Here is an 8,329-nt window from a genome sequence, read left to right on the forward strand (position 1 = left end):
TGAGTTCTGGTGTGCGTCTCTCTCTGGTTTCCCTGTGTGTGCGTCGGGGATGGGGAGGTGTCCAATGGGTTCATCAGAATGTGTTGGGTGATGCGCAGTGGCTAATGGTTGCAACCCGTCATCACCCAGGGGTGATGCAGTGGGAAGGGTGACATCTGATGGGGTGAAAACCTTTATCGGGTAAAAGTTGGCTGCATTCATCCTTGTGGTATTCAAAAGGACACTCATCTGAACCTTCACTTTTAATTTAGCCTCCTGTGTGGTGAGATGCACTCTGATTCTCTGTTGCTCTCCTCTGACTTAACAAGGACCTATTTTTTTTAAAACTGAATTTAGGTTTTGCACCCAAAACTCTGCTCTTTTTTGTTTTCACATTGGGGGGCCTACACTGAACACTAAACAGTGTTCAATGATTATTCAGCGGCTGGGGGGGGTGGTCAATATCCCTGAGATGGAATAGGAAGTGAACTTTTGTACTGATGTAGCTTTAAAATCAGTCTAAAGGAGGCAGTGTTCTGAGTCTGAGAGTCAAACTGGGGAGAGTGGTAAGTAATGAAGAGGACAAGTCGCTGATACACAGTGATCTGGATCACTTGGTAAACTGGGCACAAGCAAACAATGTGCATTTTAACAGGCCCAATGTAAAGTGATACATGTAGGACCAAAAGAAGTCGTCCATCCTTACACAGTGCGGGGACTCTCATCGTGGGATGCAGTCACTGAAAAGGACTTGGGGGTCATGGTGGATAATCAGCTGAACTTGAGCTCCCAGGGTGACCCTTGGGGATATAAAGGAAATATCTAGTAGAGGAGAGAGGTTATTTTACCTCTGCTGCTGGAATCCTGTGTCCAGTGCTGGTGCCCACGATTCAGGAAGGCTGTGGATAAACAGGCGATGGTTCAGAGAGGAACTGCAAGAATGACCGAAGGATTGGAAAACATACCTTGTAGTGATAGATTCGAGAGAGCTCAATCTGGTTGGTTTAAAAGAAGGTTAAGGGGTGACTTGATCACAATCTAGAAGTACCTCCATGGGGAACAGAAATTTGATAATGGACTCTTCAATCTAGCAGAGAGAGGTAGAACGCAATCCAAAGGTGGAAGTTGAAGCTGAACAAATTCAGACTGGAGATAAGGTGCAAATTTTTAACAATGAGACTAATTAACCATTGGTACAATTAACCAAGGGTCATGGAGAGTTACATGGATGGTTCTCCATCACTGGCAATCTTTTAATCAAGATTGGGTGTTTTTCTGAAAGGTATTCTCTAGTTCAAACAGGACTTAATTCAGAGAAGTTCTATGGCCTGGGTTATGCAGGAGGTCAGACTAGGTCATGGCGTTTAAGGTCAGAAGGGACCATCAGATCGTAACTCTGACCTCCTGTATATCACAGGGCACCAACAACACTCCCACAACAAGCCCAGTAATCAGGGTTAAACCAAAGTATTACAGCCCTCAGGAGACTAGACTTGTGTGCCACTGGCAGAGGCCAGTGGTCCCTTCTGGCCTTCGAACCAAGAAGTTTTTCATAGATTATATTGCTGTGAATCCTGTGTGACCTTGGGCAAATCACTCAGCCTCTCTGCGTTTCACTGTAAACTGCAGTAATAAGACACACGGATGTCGTGAGACTTACCAGTCAAGTGCTTTCAGATCTTCAGATGAAAGGTTGTATAGAAATAAAATTCCCGATAGCATTGGCACCTTGTCTGCCAGGCTTCTCACATTTGTCCAGCAGCGAGTAAACAGAGGTTAATAACGGACACTGACACTTCAGTTTTGGTCTAGAAGTTGGCATCAGGCCTTGCATAGGGGACTGAAGGTGCTCAATTGGGTGACTTGAGAATAGCGCCCCACAGTACCATATATTGGTCATAAAGTCCTTTTTAAAAAAAGAAACTGTTGACAAACTCCCTGTTGGCTTCCACATGTGGCAAGCTTCCCCAACCCATCTGGCTCTGTGCGATGCTGCATGTTGTGGGGAGCTGTAGCAGGAGGCTTGCTTTTAAATAGCATGTGGCAATGCATCACCTTTCTCTCCTAAACGAAGCAAAATGGCAACTTTGAGTTCCTGCTGTGTGATCCATAGAGATCATTTATTTTCTCCTGCCCTTATTCTGTAGCTGTCTCTCCTGAGCAAATGTTGACTCTTCCCCCTCCCCGCCAGAAATTTGCTATCCTTTGGGGGGGGGGGGCGGTCAAGGTGCCCTTTTAACGTAAACAAGGAATGTGACTGGGAATAGTATGACTTCATAGGTATAAAGGGAGTTGGTATTGCTTCTGAGGCATTTCCTAATAATTCCATGTCAGAGATGGTTGCCAAGCAGTGGTGGATAAATCAATGATTTGTAGTTTGTTTCTGGCGCCTTGCTGACTAATGAGACTCTGTAAATATAAATTAATGGAGATTGTAGAGGTCTCCACACAGAGACCCTGAAAAACAACGTTGAAACGTGGCAAGGCACTTCCTATGCAGTTACTTGCTTGGGTATGCCCTCCGCTCCATGTGTGTCATTGCACTGCTACCCGGTCTGGAGAAAGGAATGAAGGAAGGGCTTTGAAAGAGGCCAGTAGTGCCCTCTAGTGTTACTCTTTGTTACTTTCCTCTCTGTAAACCTTGCCATTTGCTCCCACGTCACCAGCACTGGGCAGGAGTGACTGGGCCTGAGGATGGTAGGGGAGGAGGAGTTGTCATCCGTGTTCCAGTTCAGGTGGGAGCTGGACGGTAAACACAGAATGTCATTCAGGAACATGGGGCAGATTTATTGCTTCTCTTTGGAAGTTGTCCCCACTAACCACCAACGTCTAACTGTGACTCTCTCAGCACCAGTTACAGTCTAGTTATTGCTTTGCCTGGCTGGGATCAGAGCTGCTGCTGCCTCCCTTGGTAAGAGCAGTTACCTTTGGCACTGCACTGTAGATTATGGGCGAGACCAGAGGGGCAAGCCTGTCTGAATGCCAGAAGTAAGCCAAGCATAGAATCAGAGAAGTGTAGGACTGGAAGGAACCGCAGTAGCTAGCATGTTTGATTTGAGTTTCAGGAGACTTCATTTCTTCATCAAACAGAAAAAACCCACATCTAGTGTATGTGTTGTGGAGAGCATGGGACTGGAAGCCATGAACAATCTGAATCAGTAGATTCTCTCTCCCTGCAGAGGATACAGAGGTATCTTATAGCAGGGGTTCTCAACCTCTTTCTTTCTGAACACACCCCCATGCTATAAAAACTCCATGGCCCACCTGTGCCACAAAGCCAGAGCTGGTGTTAGGGGGTAGTAAGCAGGGCAATTGCCCAGGGCCCCACACCACAGGGGGCCCTGCGAAGCTAAGTTGCTCAGGCTTTGGCTTCAGCCCCAAGTGGTGGGGCTTGGGATCCCGGTCTTCAGCCCTGCATGGGGGGGCTTTGGCTTTCTACCCTGGGCCCCAGTGAGTCTAATGCCAGCCCTGCTTGGTGGATCCCCTAAAACTTACTCAAAGCCCCCCAGGAGCCCACAGGCCCCTGAGAACTGCTGTCTTACAGGGAACCGAGGAGCATCTGGTTATAAGAACTGTTTTAATAACATGAAAGTTGTAACACAAATTGTCATCAACTACAAACAGGCAGATCAGAACGGCCATACTGGGTCATACCAAAGGTCCACCTAGCCCAGTATCCTGTCTTCCAACAGGGTCGAGCACCAGGTGCCCCAGAGGGAATGAATAGAACAGGGCAATTATCAAGTGATGCATCCCCTGTTGTGGAGTCACAGCTTCTGCAAGTCAGCTAGTCTGTCTGCAGCAACTGGCCATGAGGCATGATAACACGAGGCCTCCTTTAACACTGCCTGATTCCACTATTATTTTAAACTGTCTGAATTAGGTATTGGTGAGAGGGGACTGATAACTCTGTGTGTGGTGGATAATCAGCTGGACTGGGTATGGAGAGCATCCAAAGAGGTAGGTGACGCCTGCACGGGAACCATCACCCTGACTGCTTTGTTGGCTGGCACAGACCTTCCCACCCCCCTAGCGTCTGGCTCCATGCAGTGAGCAGCACCCAGCAAGTCCTGGAGCGTGACAGGTGCAGTAGAAAAGCAATGACTGCTCTAGCCCAACAAAGCCTTTATCTGATTTACTTTATTGCCTTTGTTTTTCTCTTTGGTTTTCTGGATGGACTTTACCTCACTCTTGTGAGGTGGCAAAATTGTATTTACTTAGGATGCCTAATTGCCCAAGGCCCTGGAGCCGAGATGTAGTTTCACAGTTCAGACACAGAGCTCACAAACTGCCTCAGGCAGTGCTTGCTACCATTACAATTTCTGCCTGGTGCCCAGCTCTTCTTTGCAGCAACATTTCGTACTTGTATCTTTGGTGCTGTACGATGTGTCCCCCCCAAACCCCAGCTGTTCCCTGATAAGTGAGAGAGTGCAAAAGAAAGGGCATCCTAAAATATCCATGGTCCTCGACCAGCAAGGTTGGGAACATAAGATTATAGGATAGATATTTGTGAAGTACATGTGGATTCATGGATGTTTGCTCATTATTTACCCAGCTCTACGAAGTGGGTGAAAAATGAACAAATATTCATTGAATAATTAATTGCAAAGTAAATATTATGTGAAGAGCAATAATACCGATCTATCTTAGGGTTCATACTGCTGCCCACCGTAGTGTCTGAGCCCCTTCCACTTAAATCAATAGCAACTGCCTAGCCTTTAGTGGACTCCATGAAGTCCCTGGCACCTCTCCCTTTTCCAAGTACAAACTGCTTGGGACATGGATGATTTTTGGTTGGTTGATTGGGGTTTGTAGGGTGGGTATTGGGTTTGTGAGGGGGTCAGTGTTGTGAATGTCGTTCTTGCAATGGTGGAAAAGCTTGAAGGATGAGGGAGGCCTTGTAGCATTGCCCAGGAATGGTCAGGCTCTGGATCTGTCCAGTCCCCTTTAGAGTTAGACAGTTTTTCCTAATATCTCACCTATAGCTCTCTTGTGTGTCTCCTATGCGGATTGTAAGGCCTGGTCTACACTCAAAACTTAGGCCTACCTAGCTACATCATGCTAACCCATCGCCTGGTGCACATGGAGCCATTGCTCAGGAAGGTGGAGCTCCTACAAGGAGTAAAAGCCCTTCTTGTCATTGTAGCTATGTCTACATTACAGGGTGACTATGGTGCCATAGCTATGTCGTTATAGTGCCTGCAGTGCAGACATGGCCTGACTTTACAGTAGTTCGTGTCAGGGGGCCTAGAGCTTGTGCCTAGGTGGGGTGTGTGCATTTAAATCAGAAGAAATAAAATAAATACAGTGAGAATTTCCCTAATGTTCCATTTCCATGCTAGCAATTGCTGCAGTTGCTGGCGGGATGTTGTATCAAGATCACAAATGGGAAGGGAGAGTCTGTCCACCAGACAATCTGCTTCAGTGAGGTCCATGTGACGAAAATGTTTCAGAAACCTAGATCTAAACTGTCCCATGCTGGAACCTCAAGCACAAAGCCGTGGGCTGGGGCCCCTTTGAAACTGACTAGGCTAGTTCCACATTCCAAAAGACCAAGGCTATAACTAGTGAAAAGTCTGTGAGATTTTAAACATTTGTCCCTTGTGATTTCCAGCTCTTCTCTATTTACTTCCAAGCAACTGCACTTTATTGATTGCTGCCTTCTCTATAGGTGAGGGGGCGAAGGCTGCAATGTCAGAACTAGCAGATATAATGATTGGATCTCCATTCTGCTTGCTGACCCCCTTTCGTTAGCATGGAGGGCAGGTAGTGATCTGGGGTTAGGAATACTCTATTTAAAAAAAAAAATCAGAACAAAGCACCGCTGTTCTTTAGCAATATATGGTGCTTTGTCCCAAGCCCTCCCTCTTTTAACTCTTACCAATGTATCACACGAGTGTACAATGATTAGCTGTGCTCATGTAGTTACAACAGTCGAGATGGGCTGTAAAGGCATGGTAAGCATTGAGGGGGAGTTCTCTCGGAGGCCAGAGTGGTTCTTTGGTGTTTCTCCTGCTCTGGGAGCTCTTTGCAGCACAAGCTCTGGTCCCAGTTCAGTTCCATCCATTGTTTTCTAATGTAGGGTCCACTGAATTGAAATATACAAAGTGAAACAGAAACTAACGATAGCCCTTTAAGGCAAGATCTTCAAAGGATGGTACAAAGATTCATTAGCCCTGACAAGCCCATTGGGAGCAGGTCTAGTACTTATGGTGGGGAGGGAGTAAAACCCAAGCCAGAGCCACGTTTCCCAGTACCAGACTCCAAACAGAGATGAAAACGTGACCAGAAACCCCACACGATGCTGGAATGGTCCGACTCCCGCAGCTCGCTCTGGGGCCCTGTGTGGTTCACCGATAAAACCAAACTGAGACCATAGAGATAAGACTTGATTTCCAGGTTGTTTTAGCTTTGGATAAATTTCCTCATCGGGTTCTGATCCTGAAAGGGGCTGAGAACCCCCCAATCCCAATGCAGAGAACCTGCCATGCCTAGGCCCTTGTTCCTCTAAGCCTGTACTGGAAACACACTAACTTATGAGAGTGGGTGTGGATTATGATTTACATGATCAATAGGAAGTTTATTGAAGCAGCTCTCTGCCACGTGTCAGACTGTTCTGCAAACACACTGAGTGAGGGTGCGGCCGAGTTGCTGTTAGAATCTGTATTCACATAGGTGTCTAATATTCCATGCTCCAGAGAGGTGATGTGCTGTGAGGTTGGAGATCCACAGCGTTACCACACTGACTAAACACTCCTGCCTCTTTCCTCTAATAGCAAACTTGCCAGGGAGGTTCACTGTGGAGAATGCAGCAAACAGAGGAGGTTTTGTTGCCTATCCCAATGTAAACCATAATAATTAGACCCTGCATGTGCTCAGACCAACTGCCACAGCCAACAGCCATGGACTCTTTCCATCCCTTCCTCTTATTAAAGGGACACCGCCCGCGACGAATGTTCCTGCTGTTTGAAGCAGTGTGATGGGGGCTGGGGGGTGAGCCAGTGGGGTGGCAGGAGAGGTACCCTGTAGCTGAGTGGGGAAAGGAAAGAGGTGATGCCCTACAGGGGCTGTGGATCGAGGCGTCTAACGCCTACATCCTGGTAACAATAAAGACTTGTCAGAGTTGGCTGCAGTGTGTTCCTTGTGCAGCCTCTGGATCAGTCCATGGTTCCAGCTGGTCCGGTGGTGTCCCCAGTGGCTCATTTCCCAAACCACCGCAGGCCAGGATTGCTGCACAGCAGAATGAGAGGAGTTCTGCAGTGGCTCCCTGGGACTCACTCTATTTATTCAAACCAAACCAATTAGGGTGTGAATTTTTCACTGTTGAACAGCATCCAATTCACAGCCCTCTTCAGAGTCCTCTGTATATCCCCAGTGCACGGACAGTGGGCTGCTGTGAGCTTACCCCACCGCTACGCAGGCCTCTTCTGGAGGGACCGTCTCCAGGGTAAGAACCCCATGGCCTATTCATCTTGTCTCACAGATCCCTGAACACCCAGAAGGACAGGAAGTGCAGGTGGTTCTAGCCAGTGTAACAGGCTGAGGCAAGACCAGAACCCAGTGCTCTGGGAAGGTGGGAAGCAGGATCTGGGCTTGATAGCCGCAAGGAAGCAGCAACAACACCCCCCCAGAGGAGGCTGGCTAAGGGCACAAGAAGGCAATGCAAATATGCAAAGGGCCTTTTTCACTGTATCATAGAATTGTAGAAATGTCGGGTTGGAAGGGACCTCGATAGGTTGTCCAGTCCAGGACTCTGTATTATCCAGACCATCCCTGACAGGTGCTTGTCTAACGTGTTCTTAAAAACCTCTAGCGCCGGGGATTCCACAACCCGCCTTGGGAGCCTATTCCAGAGCTTAACTAGCCTTAGGGTTGGATGGTTTTTCCTAATATCTCACCTTAATCTCCCTTGCTGCAGATTAAGCCCATTACTCCTTGTCCTGCCTTCAGCTGGCATGGAGAACAGGGCTCTAGAACAGCCCGTAATGTACTGGAAGACCCTACAGTCTTTCATCTTGTCCCCAAGCAACTCCCGGTGCTGAGTTTGGGGCCGCAGGAGGATGGAGCCGTCTGTGTCAGTTCCCCTTTAAGGATTTTCTGTAGCCTGTCCCTTTAAGAGTGTGTCAGTTCCCTGCCTGACGTCACCTGCTGCTTCAGTGTTTACAGCCTGGGCTTGTTGCATTCAGGACCGACACAAAGTCTCCAGCTGCCCGCAGCCCCTCACCTTTGAGGTGCAGTGGCCAGGCAGAGGCCTGTCTGCAGTGGGCTGGCGGAGAGGACCCAGCCCCTGGACAGAGAGGGCAGGAAAGAAGCTGCTAGCCTTGCTGCTCACTGGCTCCCATTCAGGAAG

Source organism: Emys orbicularis, chromosome 15 (assembly GCF_028017835.1).
Source record: "Emys orbicularis isolate rEmyOrb1 chromosome 15, rEmyOrb1.hap1, whole genome shotgun sequence".
In the NCBI taxonomy this organism is placed as follows: Eukaryota; Metazoa; Chordata; order Testudines; family Emydidae; genus Emys; species Emys orbicularis.